Here is a 22,321-nt window from a genome sequence, read left to right as displayed (position 1 = left end):
GGCCACTGCAAAGCAGTAAGAGAATGGGAAGCCTGATGGAGCTCCACTGGGAGGCTCAGCTTCTCCGCCCTCGGGGCTGCCATGGCCTGGAGAGAAGTGCAAACGCTGTTGGGGCTTGGAAATCAAGATTTGAGATGGAACCTAAGGATCCCTCCCGATATTAAACTCTATAGTTCTATGCTTCTCCCGCATTTACTCATTCAACATTTTTTTTTGTGTGTAAATACCTACGATACTTAACTACAGTAAAGGTAAAAGTTTACCTTATTTGTCATTTATCATCCTGTAGCAACTCCCTATTCATCCTCCAGGTTTAAAAAAGGAGGGACGCAAAGAGCTGGGACTGTCAGGACAAAACCAGGCAAAGCTGTGCCCTCATGGAGCTCAGGTTCCTTACAAGCAATCGCAAAACACAAAGACTCCCACTCTGTGCCAATACCCCCCTCCCCCAAGCCCCTCATGCTGCCGGACAGGACAGGCATTCCTAGCCCCGTTTTCCACACGGGCGGACCAGGGCCTCATAAATATGCGAGAGGAACGTCAGCGTGAACGTTGTGGCCTTTAAGGGAACACAAGCCGCACGTCCTGGAACCTCTCTCCAGCTCCTCGCAGTCTGGGGAGAAACTTGAATGTTCACATAGTCTGGGTTAATGCCAGGAAAAACCTTGTTTCCAGACCTGACTCAAGAATCAGGTGGTAAATTCTGAAAAGTGATACGGGGGTAAGAGAAGCACGGATTCCTGGCTCCTCTGGCAAACAACCGCTCCCTGCTCTGCTCCATTTTCCCAACGTGTTTGAATCCTCCTTTGGCATCCTAAAAGCTGGAAACGACTCTTCGTTCTTTCCTGCCTCTCATTTCCCCTGGCCTGGTGGTGGCCCCAATGAGGCCGGCCTACGGCCCCCATCGAAGCTGGGAACGGACACCTCCGCAGGCCCCACGGAGGCCCGGTGGCCATTCGGTCCCTTCCATGGATGCCGTCCAACAGCCAGCCAGGGTCTCCCTGAACTGCCAGCGGGCTTTCGCAGGGTGCTTAGTAACTTAGCCAGGGTTCTGGTTCCCAGCTCCGGGCTCCCGGCCAAGTTCTGCAAATCGTTTTCATGGGCCATGAAAGGGCTTTCAGTCTTGCAGCAGGAAGCAGGGGCTTCTCTCTGTGTTCCTTGCGGGGCCTTTCAGGCTGCTGCTCTGGCCCGTCCTGAATGTGGGTCTGCAGGGGCAGAAGGTGGCTCCCAACAGACTCCCCCGGCGGCCTCAAGTTGGCAGTACCGCCAGAATGGGTTACCCGAATCTAATCTGTTCCTAAAAATATGCTGGAGATTTAGGATAGCGGGTGTCTAGTTCATTAGTTAAAATGGGGAAATGATAATGCATTTCCAACCTAACCCCAAACCCCAACCGATATCCTCCCAATCACTAAAACACGCAAACACATAAGCAGTCCACCAGGGAGCTCTAAGTCATACACATCAGTGGTTCCCAGCGTGTGGTCCTGGCCCAGCAAACACCAGCATCTCGTGGGAACTGAAAATGCCAATTGTCAGACCCCGTCCTAAACCTGCTGAATCCGAAACTCTAGAGTGGGCTCCAGCAATCCGAGTTTTAGCAAAACCTCCAGGGGATTCTGATGCATGCTGAGGTCTAGGATCCACGGACATAAAGCACTTACCTAATTATTTAACATTTAATGAACCCCTTGGTGAGTATGTACCTTTGTATGTTAGACATAACACTGGATTGAATTTGTGGATACGAATTGCATTTTTCTTCTCTACGACAACAATATACGGTAATATAAAGAAATAATGAAGTTACATGTAAAGATACAAAATTAATGCATAGAATGCACAGGAATGAGTTGCACATGTGGTCGACGGGAGGTGCCTTCAGGTCTCTGATGTTTTCACCTCTCACAATAGATTGTATCACTTCTCAACTTTTCTTCTTCTAAGTGTCAGGCTTCTTGGGATCACCTACTTAATTCACAAGCTTTTCAACTTTCTTACACGACATCTTTACAATACGTATGAACTGTGAGCATGAGAGCTGAGATATGTCTATAGCTCACCCTCCATCCAGGATTCCAGAAACCTTTTTTTTTTTTTTTAATATTTGTATTGATTTCAAAGAGAGGAAGGAAGAGGGAGAGAGGGATAGACACATCAATGATGAGAGAGAATCATGCTCCCTACTGGGGATCAAGCAGGCAACCCAGGCATGTGCCCTGCCCGGGAATCGAACCATGACCTGGTTCATGGGTCGACACTCAACCACTGAGCCACACCGGCTGGGCCAGAAATCTCATTCTTGTTGAGCAACAACAATTCTGTAATGGAATGATTTTTGATTCACACGGTGACTCTGAGTAAAACTGTTGACAAGTCTTTATAGCAAAATCTAGAGAGTGAGAGTTCAGATGGTGAGGGACATCGAGCCATGGAGAAAAACAATGGGTCTCTCTTTGAGGAAACCTTCTCGAACCATTGAATGGATAGATGCTGGCCTCGATCCTGGGCCTGGCCGTGTCCAGCGGGCTCATTTCAGTAGCTAATGCCCACTCCCCGGAAGGATGAAAGAACTTATTTGTTCACAAAATTCTTCAGGCAGCTGTGCCTCCCTGGTCTCGTTTCAGATGCAAACATCACAAGGCTTCCTCCACAGGCCCACCACGAAATGTTGGGCAAAGGTTTTATCTTCACTTGGGCGCTTAAATGAAGAACCAGGAGCAGAAAGAAGTTAATTTGCTGAATCATGATGGAGGCCTATAGTGTATGGGGGAAGGGGGGAGACACAGACAATTATGACTGGGGACGCTGACTTCGTATTATAATTTAGAGGAGTTGTAGCAGAAACTCTGAAGACTCAACTCTTTATCCCCTGGGGAAGGGCGTACTCACCACGCAATGCCTCTTATTTATTATGTGTTAAAACAAATAACTATGGTTTAACACATAGTCATTGAGAATAATCATTATAAAGAATGCACTGCATTCTTTATCCAAAAAACTCCTGTGCTGACTACTTCCTGTAGGAAGCTGCATAGAGGTCCTCACCCGGACACTGCTGCTCTCAGGGGACCTCTGGGGTGAAGTACTCTGCGGGGGGCGGGGGGGGGGTGTCCCTTCCAACTCTGTGGTCTGTGATCTGGGTGAACGCCTCACTGTTCTTTCTGGGGTAGAAACACTGTGAGGGGCTGTGCACACTGGTGGCTTTGGCGGCTTCTCCTGATGACAAAATCAACGGTGCCTAGTTTTCAAGGTTCATCGAGGAACAAATGGTACCCACCTTTCCACCTATCCCCACGCCCAGGCCTTGTCCTAGAGGTAGGAGCTTCTCTTGCCTCAGTTCATAGGCTTCTGTTTTCCTAAAGCTCAAGCTCAGGTTGCAGAGGGGTGAGGCGAGGCTAAAGGCTGAAGGACAGATCTGACCTGCCCAGCGGGAGACAGGAGCTCTGGAGATGGAGGACCCTGGGGAAGAGGGGGCGCCACAGTAATGAGACTGTGTGTACCCCTGCAGAGCTCTGGGGCCTGGAGCCCTGTGAGAGGTTCCTTGTGAGCCCCAGAAGTCATGCAGTGTTTCTCTGAACCCACTCAGGACAGCAAGTGGTGGGACCAGCTCGTCAGCTGCATCCTGCAGCAAAATAATTTACAACATAATTTTGAACATAAATTTAAAGATATATTTCTACGGCATGTGATGGTTAATTTTGTGTTGACTTGGCTGGGCCACAGTAGATGTGTGGCCAAACATTATTCTGGATGTTTCTGTGAGGATATGGTTGGATGAGATGAGCACTATAATCTGTGGACTTTAAGGAAAGCAGATTGTCCTCCATAATGCAGATGAGCCTCATCTAATCAGTTGACGGTCTGAATAGAACAAATGACTGATCTTCCCTGAGCAAAAGAGTGTTCTGCCAGCAGACGGCCTTCCCACTTGAACTGCAGCATTGGCTTATTCCTGGGTCTCCAGCCTGACTGCCTTCAGATTTGAACTGCAGATTTTGGAGTGGCCTATCTCCATAGTCATATGCGCCAATTCCTTAAAATAAATACACACACACACACACACACACACACACACACACACACACACCCTATTAGTCCTGTTACTCGGGAGAACCCTGACTAATACACCATGTTATACTTTTTTTTGGTTCATTTTGTTCTTTTCCTTCACAGCTAAACTGAAAAGTCAACCACCATAATTGAAATATTTCCAAATTGAGGTGAGCTATTCCCAGCCTTCAGCATGGCTAACCGTTTCCATCGTTGCCTTAACTGAATCAAGCTTGAGTTCTTCCTTTTTTATCACTAGGATGAGCGTTTTCATTTTCCCACTTCACATTTGTTTTATAAAATGACCGCTGCACATACAATAAAATACTTAACTGTCCCCAAACGGCCATGCTGACGCCAAGGATGAAACTGCAGACCAGAGCCGTGGCTGGCAAACAAGTCTGCTGTGTGCTGGCTGGAAACCTTCGTTTTGTCAGCGGGGGCGTGAGAGTCTGGATCTGGGGAGTGTCAGTTAGAACGTAAAAAGAGGTCCAGGTGGTTTGAAAGCCCGACCATTAAAGCTGAGACTAACCTCAGCTATGCAGCCGTGACTGACGAATAGCAAGCACACACCTAACTCTAAAACCAAAACTGACAAGTGACTGAAGCAAGGCAACAAAGGACGGCAGTGCCTGGAGCCAGGACAGATCAGGCCTGATTTCAGGGCGTGGGAGTCTAGGCATGGCATTTGGCCTGGGACTTAAAGGCTGGGGAAATTTTTCATGCATAGATAGAGATTAGTGGGGCTTTAGGAAGTCAGAGAAATACTACCCTTTTATTTTCTGCCCCTGGGTCTTGAACTATTTGAGATGCAGACACAGGAGTCTGGCAGATGGAAATTAAAATACCGCTCTTGCCCTGGCAGGTGTGGCTCCGTTAGTTGCAGCGTCGACCTGTACACAAAAAGGTGGTGGTTTGATTCCTGGTCAGGGTACTTACCCAGGTGTGCGATCTATCCCCAGTCGGGGCCCATGCAGGAGGCAACTCATCAATTTCTTTCTCACATTGATGCTTCTCTCTCTCTCTCTCTCTCTCTCTCTCTCTCTCTCTCTCTCTCTCTCTCTCATTCTCTCCCTTCCTCTCCCTGAAATCAATATAAATAAATAAATAAATAAATAAATAAATAAAATATCACTCTTATCACCTATACAGCTGCTGAGATAACATAGGTAAGGTCTGTGACCAGGTGGTTTTATGAATGGAGGTTTAACCTCTGAATTAGACACACTCCCCAGTCCCAGGCCCAGTTGGGTGAATGCATTGTACTGAGATGTGGACAAGAACACAGGTCCATCCTGAAACAGGAAGGGGCTGGAGCCAGCATGCCCAGATCTTTCTCTCAGAGCCACCCACCAGCTATCAATTCTGAAAGGAAAATGGAAGGCGAGGAGAAGGTCCAGGCGTGTGGCGCTGGGTAGATGCTTTCACAGGAAACATGAGGAGTGGGGAACAGGGTCTCCATCATGGTACCCAGCTATTTGTTCTCTCTGATGTTGGGTTTCTCTCCTGAGTCAGCCAACAACCAGGGATGTGCCAATCTTCCTCAGGAAAGAAGAAACAGCAGACCAAGTAGATGCTCTTGCTCCTGCCCTCTGACACTGCATGATCCTCTGGCCATCATATAACAGGAGGGAACATTCCTGCCTCCACCCTCCCAGTTTGCCTGGCGGGTGGGGGCAGCCAGGTGGTGAGCAGCTTTGTGCCCATTGGCCACTTCAATGTAGACATTTAGGGAGGGAGAGCGCTGGCTCGAGGGGGAAGGACCTGGCAGTGGGGAAGCGTGTGGGATGGCTGCACGGTCAGTGTCACTCTGCTCAGGGACACCCAGATTCCTACCTCCTAGAAAACCTGGCCTTCTCACCTGGAATGCCTCATTGGCAGCAAGGCGACGTGCCCAGCCATCAACTCCCAGACTGAGCTTCTACTGTGTGTTGCCCAGCAATTATCAACAGCACAGTCCCCAACATGTAGGTGGTGACCAGTGGGCCCTGGGCAGCAGCAAGGTGTGGCCACCAGCCAGGGAGGCAGACTGGGAGCAAAATGGAGAACAGGGGCAGAGAGGATGAAGTGCTAGCCGGCTCTAGAGGTCTCCACGGTGTAGGGCTGGATGTGGCTCACGGGCTGAGTTTGCTGGTGTTGGTAATCTGGCAGGTAAATTCTGTAGTTAGCCGGGGTGGTGGAGAGTTTAGATCTGGAATCAGATGGGCAAGATTTGAATCCTGGCATTATTATCTATTCACTGTGTGATTTGGACAATTTATCTCTCCAAGACTCACTTTCCTCATCCATCATATGATGATCTTAAAGGTGTCCATCACATAGGATTGCTGAGAAAACGAAGTCATATAAACCTCGATGCCTTGAACATTGTAAGGCCCTAGTGAAAGGTAGTTATTACTATCAATAGCTTTGATATGTGGGTCATGTTGTAAAAATGACTACAGGTTTGCTGGTTTAGGGGAATTCCATGTCAACATGAAATAATTTATGTGGTAAGATAACTAAATAACAAAGAAAAATAGGTTGAGATGGACCTTTATCCAAATCTTATTATAATGGATAATAATTTGACAGTAGTTGAAAAAAATGAATGGTTTGATATTCATCAGAGGGGCTAAGAACCAAAATATCAGCAATAAAAATCTTATTGGCTAAATATACCATCAGTATTTTACAACTGCTAAGTAAAGAAATATAATGCCTAGTCAACATAAAACTCTGCTTAGAGTCACATTCCATCATCAGAGAAGTCTGATATTAATAATAACATTTTCTATGCAAGGAAGCGAATATGAAGCTTTTTCTCCATCCTCCACAAGCTCCCATGGGCAGGTTTCCACTTGCCTGGGCCAGGCAGCCACACAAGTGTCTGAAAGGCCCACGGGGCACAGAGCACTTGGGCTGACGCAAGCACTTGAGGGAGCCTGGGACCCCAATCTAGACTAAACCCACTGACATGCTGAGCCGCAAACCCAACCCCAACCCCACCAAGCTGCATTCGCCTCTCATTCAGAGAAGGGATGGGATGTGAGATGTCATTTGGACACTGAGTTTTTGTCTCCCTGTTTCACATGGAGGGACCCTTGTGATCACACCTGTATACTCCAGGGAAACCTCCCTATTTAAGGTGAGCTGATTAGCAACCTAATTGCATCTGCTACAATCACCCTCTGTCAAGGAAAGTAGCATGGTCACAGGTTCTGGGGATTTGAACTAAGACATATTTGGGAGCCAAATATGATAAGTATCTTAAAGTGAATTTTTTATTTTAAAACAACTAGGAAATATAGTGAGGGAAGAGTGGAGGGGGACAACAATGCAACGCGTATTGGGCCCCAGATGTTCTCATTCGTTGAGGCAGCTGTGACATATTTTTGATTTCCATCAGGCACATTTTAGAATGAACTTAAAATAACAGGGTGCCTGTAAACCATGATACCCTTTCTTATTTACTATTTTTATCTGATTTGGTACAGCTTAGGAAACCAGATAGTTTATTCTGGAAGTGTATCAAAAATGAGAATAACGAATATTTACACAATGCTCACTCGGTGCCAGGGGCTGGTCTAAGGGCTTTCATGTATTAGCTCCAGGCCGCCCAAAAGTCAGCAAAATGACCCACTGAGCGGAATTCTAAAAAGGCCCCAAATTAATCATGTAAGTGCTTATATAGCAATATGGAAAGCCATGTAGGTATATTAAGTGGAAAAAAAGTTGCAGAAGTATCTATAATGTAGGTTGACCAATGTTTCGGGTTTTTCAGAGACGACCACATCTTTTATATGTACATTTTTGCATATTAAAAATACATATGCATTTTAAAACTCAGTAAGAATATAAATGATGTGCATAGTTATCTATGAGAGGGAATTTGTGCTAGTTAAGATATAAATGTGATTTTTATTTTTTTACAAAGAGCTTGTATTAACAGGCATTACTTTTGCATCAAAAATGAAGTCATTCAGGACTGATTGCAGGAAAGGATTAACGTCACATGGGACCTGGATCAGTGTGGGTGGAGAGTAAGAGAATGACTGGGGCAGGGAAAATGCCGAAATAACAAAGCAGATACGAAAAGGATTCAGATTAGCCAGTGCATGTTCTCGCTTTTAGAGGAGTTTCCCAGGAATTGTACAATGTGCTACTATTTACCCATATCTGTCACTCAGAATAGGGTATTTCTATGAGTTAGGCTAGAATTTCCTAAATTGTTCTCTGTAGAAATTTAATATGTATTTCATGAAAATAATTGATGGTGATGCTATTTTTTCTAGCAAAATTTATTGTAGAAAAACATATATGTAAAAAATCAACTAAACAAATATTGATATTTTAAATATATAATAATTATATAATAACCTACCTAAATTTATTATGTAGTTATATACTTATATTAGTTGTGTTTATTAATTTTATTATATAATATGTAATTATAGTATAAGTATAACATATAATAGTATGTAATTAAAATATGTCAATTATGGAATTATATAATTAAAATATAATATTTCAATTATATAATAGAATCACATAATAATTATAGAAGTGTATTACATTATTATATTGTACTAGAGGACCGGCGCATGAAATTCATGCACGGGTAGGGTCCCTAGGCCTGGCTGGCAATCAGGGCCAATCAGGGCCTTCTGGCTGCTGGCCAGGGCCACTCTTCCCTGGCTACCGGCCTGGGCCTCCCTTTGATCCGCACCTCCCCCTGGTGGTCAGTGCACGTCATAGCCAGCGATTTGTCTTCCGGTCAAACTCCCAAAGGGACAATTTGCATATTAGGCTTTTATATAGAGAGATAATGATTACTTCTATAATAATCCAGAACAGCTGGGACAACCCCTGGAGGACACTGGCTCTGTGCTTTGAAGCAGGCAGAGCATTTACCAACTGACTTGTAAGCTGCTGGTGGCGGACCCTGAAATCACCTACACAGTCCCCGCTCTCCTGCTGGCCTTGCCAGAAGAACCCTAATGCTGTTCCGGGTGCTAAGGCCCAGCCTCAGGACTTGCTTTTTCTCAGCTCCTTTGCAGCTAGTAGTGGCCATGCAACGGAGTTCAGGTTAGAGAGACGTGCGGGGACGTGGTAAATGGGCTTTCAGGAAGATGTTTTCCTGGTGAAAGGGAAAGACGCAGCTACTTTGCACCTTTTGCCTTTTGCTTTGTCTTTCTTTGGCCTGAGATACATATTTGACATCTGGAGCTGCAGCAGCCCTCTGTGACCATGAGAACAAAAGTCACATGCTCAGGATGGTGACCCAAGGAGCCGGGCCAAGTTGGGGTCCTTGATGACATCATAGTGTCACTGTCCCAGCCCCAGTCTGCTCATCCCCAAATTCCTTGCTCTGGAGGAATAAAACCTATTTAGTTAAACTATTATTGTCAGACTAGGGCCCCTAGCCTATTGCATATTAGCCTTTTATTATATAGGATTCCTGTCACAAGCAGCTACATGCAATCCTGTTACCTAGCCATGTACATCAGCTATTGATTGGTTATCATAAATGTCATGCACCTTGTGTAATTTCAGCATATGTTATTATATTAAAGAGGGGTTTGTTCAATATTAAACACTAATATAACACATGTTTAACTTTGATCTGGGGCCAAAATAAGAAAGCTTTAAATGGAAAGAAGGGTCTTGGGATTCTAAATGGTATCTAGACCAAACATAAGTTTAGACGACTTTAAAGTGAAGATGAGCAACCTGAGCTTTAACTTTCTAAAATAAAAAACATACCTAGATGCATATTGCCCAGGGTGCAACAATGAACGCTATTTGGAGTAGCCAGATTTAAGAGGACACAAATATCATACTGCATAGAGCTCACATCCTTTGCCCCTTTGCTTTAATGTATCTGGGCCAGGTGTGACTTTTTAAAAATATATATATTTTTATTTATTTCAGAGAAGAAGGGAGAGGGAAAGAGAAATAGAAACATCAATGATGAGAGAGAATCATCGATCGGCTGCCTCCTACACGTCCCACACTGGGGATCGAGTCCACAGCCCAGGCATGTGCCCCAACCAGGAATGTAACTGTGACCTCCTGGTTCATAGGTCAGCGCTAAAGCACTGAGTCATGCCGGCCGGGCTGACTTTTCACAACACACTGCACCGAAAGCATAGACCGGAGGCTGTGTCTGATACACCTTTCAGCTACAACAAGGCTGTTTCCAATCGAGAAATGGGTGATTTAAAAAAAAAAAAAAAAAAAAAAAAAAAAAAAAAAAAAACACACCAAATATTTAAAACACAAATATATAAAAGACACAAAATATACTAAGGGTGTGTATTATCCATGTGATTTATCGCTGTTGATATTGACCTTGGCTCCCATGCAGATTTAAGCCTTCCTCATTTACTGCCCCGTGGAGTCCCTCTGCCTTTCATGTCAAGACAGCGATCTGGCTCCAGTTCATAGCAGACATGCCCACGTTAACTTGGATGTGGGCAGCCTAAACATGGAGAAGGTTCGAAAGAGAGACACATGACCTTCACACTGGCCCTGGGCGTGGGAGGACGGTGCAGCATAGAGAGGAGGCAGAATGGCCTGCCCACTCCTACAACATGCCAACTGGCGGAGAAGGCTTGCGGAGAGCCAAGGCCAGCTGCCAAGCAGGGCCAGCTGCCCAGTTTTCTTCCTGTTCACGGGTGATGCTCTTTCATGGTGCAGCTTGGATTTCCAGCCCCCTCTCTTCTGAAAGGGCCTTCCTGGGGGTGGTGGCTCTCCCCCAGCTCTGTCGGTGGCAGTAAGCGTCCAGGAAAGCCAGGCCAGAAGACGAGGGGGAGGAAAAAGAAAGCAAGGGGTTACATCTGGCAAGTTCACCAGGAAACATTTCACCTGCCTCTCTGTTACACTGCAAGGGTTTGCTGGATTCTTGTTTGCAATATTCAGATAAGAATTTAAATTCTTTTCCCTTGGATGGAATTAGGATTTGGAGTGTTGTTTCCCCTTTCGCCCACCTTTATTCTGACACATGAACTCGCTCAAGTAAGTAGACCACATAAAACAATAATAAAAGTATGTTATATAATTATTATTTAAATTCTCACCTGGGGATATTTTTTAAATTTAATTAATTTTGAGAGAGAGAGAGAGAGAGAGAGAGAGAGAGAGAGACATTGATCAGTTACCTCTGGTACATGCCCTGACTGGGGATCTAACCCACAACCTGGGTATGTGCCCTGACTGGGAATCAAACCCGCCACCTTTCAGTGTACGGGACGACACTCCAAACAACTGAGCCACACCAGCCAGAGCTATAATTATTATTTTTGTTACTATTAATTGAACATTCTACCATGGATCTGGAGCCATGCTAACTATTTTATATACACAGTACATTCAATCCTCAGCAATATCATAAAGTCATTAGCTTCCTTTTTTAGAAGATAAAATGAGGCACAGAAAGGTTAACTAACTTGCCCAAGACCAAATAGCTAATAAGTGTCTGGGAAGGGTATAAATATAGTCTGACTCCTCACTCCATATGCTGTACCCATTCCACAAACCACAGCTCCATCCTGCTACACCGTTCAACAAACAACCACCCCCTGCTGCCGCACCATCAACAAGCCACCACCCCATGCTGCACCATCAACAAGCCACCACCCCATGCTGCTGCTCCATCAACAAGCCACCACCCCAGCTGCCGCACCATCAACAAGCCACCACCCCCATGCTGCTGCACCATCAACAAGCCACCCCCCATGCTGCTGCTCCATCAACAAGCCACCCCCCATGCTGCTGCTCCATCAACAAGCCACCACCCCATGCTGCTGCTCCATCAACAAGCCACCACCCCATGCTGCTGCTCCATCAACAAGCCACCCCCCCATGCTGCTGCTCCATCAACAAGCCACCACCCCATGCTGCTGCTCCATCAACAAGCCACCACCCCATGCTGCTGCTCCATCAACAAGCCACCACCCCATGCTGCTGCTCCATCAACAAGCCACCCCCCCATGCTGCTGCTCCATCAACAAGCCACCCCCCCATGCTGCTGCTCCATCAACAAGCCACCACCCCAGCTGCCGCACCATCAACAAGCCACCACCCCCATGCTGCTGCACCATCAACAAGCCACCCCCCCATGCTGCCGCACCATCAACAAACAACCACCCCATCCTGCTGCACCATCAACAAGCCACCACCCCCTGCTGCTGCACCATCAACAAGCCACCACCCCATGCTGCTGCTCCATCAACAAGCCACCACCCCATGCGGCTGCTCCATCAACAAGCCACCCCCCATGCTGCTGCTCCATCAACAAGCCACCCCCCATGCTGCTGCTCCATCAACAAGCCACCACCCCATGCTGCTGCTCCATCAACAAGCCACCCCCCATGCTGCTGCTCCATCAACAAGCCACCATCCCAATGCTGCTGCTCCATCAACAAACAACCACCCCATCCTGCTGCACCATCAACAAGCCACCACCCCATGCTGCTGCTCCATCAACAAGCCACCACCCCATCCTGCTGCTCCATCAACAAGCCACCACCCCAGCTGCTGCTCCATCAACAAGCCACCACCCCATGCTGCTGCTCCATCAACAAGCCACCACCCCATGCTGCTGCTCCATCAACAAGCCACCACCCCATGCTGCTGCTCCATCAACAAGCCACCACCCCATGCTGCTGCTCCATCAACAAGCCACCCCCCCATGCTGCACCATCAACAAGCCACCCCCCCATGCTGCTGCTCCATCAACAAGCCACCACCCCAGCTGCTGCACCATCAACAAGCCACCCCCCCATGCTGCTGCTCCATCAACAAACAACCACCCCATGCTGCTGCTCCATCAACAAGCCACCCCCCCATGCTGCTGCTCCATCAACAAGCCACCACCCCCAGCTGCCGCACCATCAACAAGTCCCTATACTGTACACTAGTGCCTGCAAAGCTCCCAGCAGCTTGCAATGTGCTGGGAATGGGCAGATGAATAAAGCAGGGTCCTGGCCAGGAGGATCTCACTGTTGGTTCACTCATTCCCAGAAGTTCCCACATGCCCAGGGGCAGACTCGGGCGTCCGGAGAGTTGGCTGTCTGAAGGAGACCTCAAGTCAAGATAAAGAGCTTTAGCATGTGGTGACTTTGAGACCAAAAGAAATGGCATAGAACATGATCATGATCCAAAATAAATAACAATATTCGAAATGTTGAGCAAGGAGTTCAGTCCCAATCCATCAGAAAAGACCTATACCCAGCAAAATGGGTCATAGGCCAGTCAGAACAGTGGCAGCTATGAACAACTGGGAGGGGCTGGACATTAGCCCTGAGACACCCGCCCCCCAGATGGAGCAGCAAGTGCCTGAGGGGCCCCTGCAGGCCATCTTGAGCACCAGGAGGAGGAGGACAGTTGATTGGGTTTTCAGCATTCATGGGTGTCATTGTATGTGAAAAAACACACACCAGATGTTACTTGTGTTTTCATTAGTATTGTATTATAAACCTATTTTTTCCTAAAGCCTCTAAGCTTAACATACAGATTTTGTTTACTTACAAATCTAGTAATTTTTGTGTTTAGGTGAAAATACTTTCACTTCGTCTTTGATTTATGCTTACTAAGCCTATATATATATATATATGACAGACTCCCTAAACATTGAACACACTGATTAATTAAATTCCTTTAGAGATTTCAAACCACAGTCACAAATATAACATGGACTTCAAACACTGCACCGTGGACTTATAAATCTAAAAAGTAAAATATTCCTAATCACTCAAATCCCTTGGGCATGGACTTACCTTGGCCAAGAAAATGTGAGTGGAAGCCCTGGGCCACCTCAAGGTAGAAGCATTTTGTTGAGGGGGTGAGCCTCTCCAGCTCTTTTTCCCTCTTCACAGCAACAGTCCAGAGAGTGGAGCCTCTACTAGTCTGAATTCCAGAGAGAAAATGACATGGAACAGAGACCTACGTGTAAGAAATCAACTTTGGTTGTGTTAATCCAGTGAGATTTTTCAATTGTTTGCTACTGCAGCCTAGCCCTGTCCATCCTGACTAACATTTACTGCCTACACCTCTCTGCTGAACTCCAGACACAGGTCCCACATACTAACTCAACAGCTCCACTCGAGTATCTAGATAGACATTTCAAACCACACTGAATTTCTTATCTTCCCCCTCTAAAAGCCCTCCTGCACTTCCATCCTTCTAATCGTGTAGGGCAGAAACCTCAGCTTCATCCTGTCTCCTCTTTCTCTCACATCCTATACCCAATCAATGAGCAAATACCTTTGGCCCTATTTTCAAAATATATTCAGAATTGGACCATTCACCCCTTCCTGTGCCGCCACTCTGACCTAAGTCAACATCGTCTCTGACTTGGATAATTACAATAGCAGGTCTGGCTGCTTCTATTCTCATGTCCCCTTTACAGACTTATTCTTAACACAGAGATCATTTTACACCAGCCAAATCGTACCCTAAACCCTGCAGCAGCTATCTATCTCACTCACAATAAAAGCCAAAGTCTTTATAATGACCTATGAGATCCCTCATGATGTGGCTCTCTCGTCGCCTCTCTCACCACAGTTCCTATTATTTTCCCCTTTATTCATTTCACTCCAACCACACCGGCCTCCTTCCAGCCCTTAACCACACCAGGTACATTTCCAGGTGAGGGCTTCTGCTGTGGCTAATGGCTGTGCCTGGAATATTCTTTCCCCAGATAACCTCTTCATCTCCTGCAAGCTTCGCTCAAACCTCACTTTCACAACGAGGCCTACCAATTTAAAACGGCAAACTGCCCACCTCTGGATCTCCTCATTCTTTACTCTGTTCTACATTTTCTTTTTAGCACTTACCACCCTCTAACCTATTATATAATCTACTTCTTTGGTAGGCTTATTGGGCACTGACCTCTCCTACCTATAATGTAAACTTTGATATCTGCAAACTCTATTCAAAATTCATAATTGTCTTTTCTTGAATGTACTGCATTTTAGTTGCTTCTTGTGAGTATCATCATGTATACTCATGTTTTCCACTGAATATTTTTCTGTCTAAGATGCTCAAGTTGTTACAATCTGGCCACTGGGAGTCCCGAGATCTTTACAAACATTTTTTCTTTTTTTGCAATAAGATTTTCTAAACCATTTCTACTCTCTCTGCCCCAAACACAGAGCCATAAAGTTGTGCGCTAGGGACACAGGTGGAGGCAGCATCACTATCAGACCACTTTACTGACAGGCAGATGTGACATATCCTTAAAAGATTTCATTAGTCCGGGTCCAGTCAGGAAAACAGAAATCACGCAAGGAATTTCCATCGGAAGAGAGATAATACAGACAATTGATCATAAAAATGTTAGCTGGGGCTCTTTTCCTCCCTGGATCCTAAAAGAACAGCCACTGGGATGAAAGACACAGTAACTATCCAGAACAAAAAGGTCATGACCAACGGACAACATTAGCAAAACAAATGGCCATTGACGTCTTTCACACTGGGAAGGCAAGAGTACCTAAGACAGAAATTCAGGCCCGGCCAGCATGGCTCAGTGGTTAAGCATTGACCTATGAACCAGGAGGTCACGGTTAGATTCCCAGTCAGGGCACATGCCCAGGCTGCAGGCTCTGTCCCCAGTCGGGAGTATGCAGGAGGCAGCCGATCAATGATTCTCTCTTTCATCATTGATGTTTCTATCTCTCCTAATCCTTAAGGCTTTTTAATGCTCTGTTATATCACGATTTGCTTATCCTTTCATCTGTCAGTAGACTTTTGTGGTACTTCTACTTTTTTGGTTATTATAAATGATGCTGCTGTGAACATGGGTGTACATTTCTTTTCTCTTTTATAATCCTATAGCTTTTGATCTTCATTCTACAGGAGTGTTGTTTTTTCATTTTTTTCAAATTGATTTTTTTTTTTGAGAGAGAGAGAGAGAGAAAAACATCGATATGAGAGAGAAACATCGATCAGTTGCCTTCTGTACCAAACCTGCAACCTGGATATGTGCCCTGACCAGGAATCGAACCCACCACCTTTTGGTGTACAGAACGACACACCAATTAACTGAGCCACACTGGCCAGGGCAGGAGTGTTCTTAACTATGTCAGACCTAGCACCTTCTTTCATCCTTAAATGAAGTTCATAAATAATATAGCCTACCTAACACATACTTTCAGGAAAATCAATATAATAAAATAAGATATGCTTTATTGTGAGTAGGTATCTGTGAATGATCACATAAGGAATATAATGAAATAACCAAGTATTTGCACATTGTACATGGTGGCCTCAGCCACAGACGTAGACTGCCTCAGGAGCTCTGCATTGGTGATTCAAATACCACAGGTAGTGTTGCTTGGTGGCATGATTTCCTAGAATGGGTAACCAACAGTTAGTAAAGTTTGAAACAAAGCAATCTTTCTCCAATGTCCACAGCTATTCTAATCATAGACATACAGTGCATTTTTATTTTGGGGGGAAAAAATGATGTTTCTGTGTAAACAGAATTAGGTCTTGACTCAGATAATTTTACTTCACAGACTTGTTCATCTAATTGGCCAATTAGTGTGCTCCGAAGTCCACTGCCAAGTTTGTGCCAAGGCCATGCTTCCCACCGGTGGCTCCCAGCCAGTGGCTCCAGCGTAGTGGAGGTACTTTAGCAGACCTATTTGTGGGAGGCTCCAGACTCCTCTGAAAGCTGACTTTGGCTTGAGGTTCCCAGTAGCTTTAATGAACCTTCCTTAGGCTGCACAACAAGCTAGGATATTTCTCCCCAATCTTCCCACCCTCTCTCCTTCACTTGGGGTAAGATTTGCATTGCCTTCCAACAGCTCTGGGAGCTTGCATAGGTATTGCCCAAATAAAATCCTTGTACGTATTATCCCATCTTGGCATCTGCTTCTTAAAGGACTTGGACTAACACAGTAACAAAGAACCATAAAACCTCCATGGCACACAACAATGACCTTTTATTGCTCACATTTCAGAGAGAGGATATGGGGACGTGACTAGACAGTTCTGTTTATCTTTGCTGGGCTTGCTCCCATATCTGAGGCTGACTGGCTGAGAGTTGATGTAGGATGACCTCTGCTATGATGCCTGAGGACTCAGCGGTACTGCATGTCTCTCCTCCGCCAGCAGGTTAGCCCAGGCATGTCCTGAGGGCAGCGGCACAGGCACAGGATAAAAGCCCAATCCATGTATAAGCCTATTTAAAACCTCTGCTTGCCTAAGGTCAGCTATATCCACTGGCTAAAGAAGATCATGTGACTGAGCCCAGAATGAGTTGGAGGGCTCTAAAAAGAAACATGACAAAAGTCAGGATGCAAGGACAAATGAAGTAGGGGATTGTTTTCATAATCGGTCACAGTGTCTATGTATTTTTCTTAGTGAAGTACCACTCTTTCTCATTTTTTTAAAAAATTGTAACTTCTCTTAAATTTTTCTATAATCACAACATTGTAGAGTCATTTATTAATAGAGAGAAATAACTTTACAATTTAAGGAACCTGAAAAAGAACAACAAACAGCCCAAAATCAGTAGAAGGAAAAAAAATAAAGATTAGAGCAGAAATAAATAAAATAGAGTCTAAAATATATATATATAAGATCAATGAAACCAAGAGCTGGTTCTTTAAAAAGTTAAACGAGATGGACAAACCTTTAACCAGACGAACCAAGAAACAAAGAGAGCCCTAGTCAGTTTGCCTCAGTGGATAGAGCGCTGGCCTAGGGACTGAAGGGTTTGATTCTGGTCAAGGGCACATGCCCGGGTTAAGGGCTTGACCCCAGTAGGGGGTGTGCAGGAGGCAGCCTATCAATGATTCTCATCATTGACGTTTCTATCTCTGTCTCCCTTTCCCTTTCTCTCTGAAATATATATATATATATAAAAGAAACAAAGAGAGAGGACTCAAAATCAGAAATGAAAGAAAAGTAACAACTGACATCATAGAAATACAATTGATTACAAGGAAATATTATGAATAACTATATGCCAACAAATTGAACAATCTGGAAGAAATGGATAAGTTCCTCTTAACATACAATCTTCCAAAACTGGATCAAGAAGAATCAGAGAATCTGGACAGAAAAATTATAACTAATGAAATTAAAGCATTAATAAAATAAAAACTCCCAACAAACAAAAGTCCTGGACTGGATGGGTTCATAGGTAAATTTTACCAAACATTCAAAGAAGAATGAACACCTATCTTTCTCAAACTCTTCCAAAAAATTCAAGAGGAGGGAAGATTCCCAGGCACATTTTACAAGGCCAGCATTATCCTAATTCTAAAGCCAGACAAAGACACTACAGAGAAAGAGAATTACATGCCAATATCCCTGACGAACATAGATGCTAAAATCCTCAACAAAATATTAGCAAAACGATCCAGTTATACATTAAAAAGATCATACACCATGACCAAGTGGCATTTATTCTGGCAATGCAAGGTTTCTACAATATCCACAAGTCAATAGATGTGATACAAAACATAAAATGAAATATAAAAACCACATGATCATGTCAACAGATGCGGAAAAGGCATTTGATAAAATCCAGCACCCATTGTTTAAGGTGTTTGTATAATTTCATGCTTCTACATCTAGAACCTAGAGAGAACACTGTAAGTATGGTGGGAGGAGATGTCTAAATACAGGAATCACCCTGACCTGTGTGGTTCAGTTGGTTGGAGTGTCATCCTGTGAACTGAAAGGTTACTGGTTTGATTCGGGTCAGGGCATATACCCAGGTTGCAGTTTGATCCCGGGTCCTAATGTGTACGGGAGGCAGCCGATCAATGTTTCTCTCTCACACCCATGGTTGTTTTTTTTCTTTTTTCTTTCTCTCCCTCTCCTTTCCTCTCTCTCTAGAATCTATGAAAAACATATCCTCAGGTGAGGATTTAAAAAATAATAAATAAATACAGGGATCAATAATTTTTTGTACTAAATACCTACAAGCAGGAAGCATGTGTAATTATGAAAAGACAACAGAAATGAAATAGAAGACTGAAAGGAGGGGAATTTTAAATACAAACAAGGAGAGAAGAAGGCAGAAAATGAAACCCTGTACCAGTTGTTGGGGGGGCCAAGGGCAGACACCTGTTTCTTGGTTTGCCTCACGTGTAGGTGGAGCTGCTACTGGGCAGTTAGTCCCAGAAGGAGCCTGAGACCAGCTCCTCCTTTAAGGAGAGGTTTTGCTCATTCAATAACAGATACATTCAGCATGGCCCAAGGCACCTTCAACCACTGCTCTCCCACTCAGCACCACACTTAAGTCCAATGGAAGTGCCAATAATGCAGAGAGTGCCCACTCCCAGCTGAGGGTTAACCATTACCACAGTTCTGGGGGCACCGAACAGCACAAAAAGCTGGGCAGCAAGCAGAGTTGGAGCAAGGGGGATTAGGATAAGCTTTGAGAGAGAAGTGGTGTCGAAACCGGGATTGGATGCAGAGGCAAGAAAATGTGGAAGCAGCCCTAGCCAGTTTGGCTCAGTGGATGGAGCATCGGCCTGCAGACTGAAGGGTCCCATGTTTGATTCCAGTCAAAGGCACATGCCCGGGTTGTGGGCTCCATCTCCAGTAGAGGGGGTGGTGCAGGAGGCAGCCAATCAACGATTCTCTCTCATCATTGATGTTTCTATCTCTCTCTCCCTCTCCCTTCCTCTCGGAAATCAATAAAAATATATTTTAAAGAAATAAAATGTGGAAGCAGCACACAATCTCATTTTTTTTCTATTTATTTGTTTTTTTATTACACAGTCTCATTTTCATTGCAAACATAGAGGGCACTAGGCTGGAGAGTGAGCTGAGACCAGATCATGGCGGGTCTTGATTGCCAGGGTGAAAAGCATATTCATAATTCAGCGGGAGCCACTGGAAGCTTTTGAACGAGAAGTGACATGACAGAGCCTTGATTTTTAACTGGATATATGCCTGTACGAAATAAAGGCTGCATTTCCTAACGTCTCTTGCAGCGAGGTGTGGTCATGTGCCTAAATTCTGATTAATGAAATCTAAAGGAAATAGGACTGTGTAGCCAACTTTTAGGAAGTTTTCTTAAGGGAACAGAGAATTGCTCTTCCCCACCCCCGCCCCCTCTGTTGGATAGAAGCTGAAACTAATCCTAACATGTAAATTACTTATTAGAAAGATTGGCCCAAGGCAAGGCAAAATATAAGATGGTTGGAACAAGAGGAGCATTGGAGGTGGGAAGACTAATTAGGAAACAATTCCACGGTCAAGATAAGCAGTGAGGAATGAAAAACTGAGCCAAGTATGGTAGCAGTAGAAATGGACGGGGGTGGTGGATTTAATATATATTGTGAAAATAGTGCCTTTGTGAATTGGTAATTGAGGGGAAGAGACACCAGAGAAGGAAGAGTCAAAGGTCACTGTGAGATTTCAAAGAGAGGTGACTGGCGGTCAACAATGTTGGTAACAGAACAGGGAATTCAGAAAGAGGAGCAGGCTTGAGGAGGGCACAGAAATGGGAGTCAGAGGAGGAGCAGGCTTGAGGGAGCCAGCCATGAGTCAGTGTTTGACATGCTGAGTTGGAATGCCTTCGGGATGTCCAGGTGGAGATGTAAAGCAGGCAATTGGGAATTCATTTCTGGAGCTTGATACGAGAGTCCTTGTATAAAAACGGTAGTCAAAACAAAGGAAGTTGCTGGTTGGCAAAATAGAGGGTGTCTCTAGAATTGCCTCTCCTTCTGTGCACAGAGAGAAATAAATTGTGTAATGAAAAATCAGATAAAAATATGTACAACTCTTCACTTGACATGCGCCCCCCCTCCCTCTCTCAAAAATAACAACAACAAAAAAAAACACCACTACCACCACAACAAAAAACCCTACAATGAGACAGTAATGGAAATCCTCACTCTGTCAAAATTTGAATAGCTCCTGAAAGTTCCTTAGGAAGGCATTTTGTTTGACTTGTACAAATATCTGTCGTGACATGTTTTAAGATGACTCCCTTTTCAGCAAGAGATCTATAGCAAATTGCCTTCCTCTTTAACTCATGTAAGACTTCCCTTTCACAAGTCTTGAAAGAACAATTCTTTTCAAAAGCAGAATGAGAAAATACAAAAATCCAATAAATGTGAAAAGTAAAACTACTGCCTAGAGCTTTCTCCTGTACCTGCTGTGACCAGAGCAAATGTTAAATAAAAAGGAAATGAACCAAGTGTGAACAGTAAGGAACCAACTTCAAAGGCTGGCTAAACAGTCATCTGCACTGTTTCCGCGGGACGGCTTGGGGACGGAAGAGGTTAAAATCCAGTGGCTTGTGTGCCAGCGGGGGTGCGCTGGAAGTAGCGGTGTGGGAGCTCTGTTTTTTCCTACAAGAATTTTGCGTCTTTACCGCAGACAGCTGCAGGGGAACCCGAGGCGCGCTCCTCGGGGCGCGCAGTGGCGGGGCGGGGCGCTGGAGTTGATGGCACAGTGGACCCGGGTTTCACTGAGGGGTGTCAGAGCCCTGAATGCACGTGTGGAGGAGGCTTTTCTCATCCGCCCATCCATCCATCTTTTGTCTCAGGGCCAGGGCCTGCTCTGGGCATCCCGGCGTGCTTTACCGCACAGAACCCCACGGGACTTCATGGGAGGAGGAGGTTTGATGCAGGAGGATGCGGCGGTAAGACTACCGTGGGGCCCCCTCAAAAGAGACGGGCGAGTTATCGGATCCGGGCGGTGCGGGGCGAAAGCAATAACCCTGAAGGAAAGCCCTCCCCTCTCCCAATCAGGACAAGGAACGCAGCCCCATTCCCCCTTCTCCCGGGCCCTCGGGCTCGGAGCGCCCAGACCTCGGCCCGCCCGAGAGGCCCTGGCAGTGCCAACGGCCCGCGCCGTCCCTCAGACCGCGCCTCCCCACGGTAGCCTGGAGCCCGTCCCCACTAGAGCGATCGGGAGGCGGCTGGGGGCGCGGGGACTGACCGGCTCCATCTGCCCGGGGCAGCGCCCCCATCCGAGACGCCCCACCCACCGCGCCCAGCTGGGGGTGCGCACGGGTGCTGATTGGCCATAGCCGTGGAGGGGGCGGGGCTGCGGCCTTGGAGGGCGGCCCAGGCCCTTTTCTCTTTCCCATCGGTGCCCAAGTTGCATCATCTTCTGCCCGAGGTTGCTGTGCGAGGCTGGCCGTGGCGTGGTCCACTTAGCCGGGAGCTCCAGCCCGCTTCCAGCGCCTCTCCTGGCCCGCTCCACACCTGTTCCTGCGCCCAGCCCGCCTGTCTCCCGAGGGATGGCTCCCAGAACCAGACACAACTAGTGGATTGCGCCAGCTCCGCCTGAGCCATTCATTGAG

Source organism: Myotis nattereri, assembly GCF_964212035.1.
Source record: "Myotis nattereri genome assembly, chromosome: 10".
Classification (NCBI taxonomy): domain Eukaryota; kingdom Metazoa; phylum Chordata; class Mammalia; order Chiroptera; family Vespertilionidae; genus Myotis; species Myotis nattereri.
The sequence above is the reverse complement of the archived record's forward strand: the minus strand, read 5'-3'. Positions refer to the sequence as shown.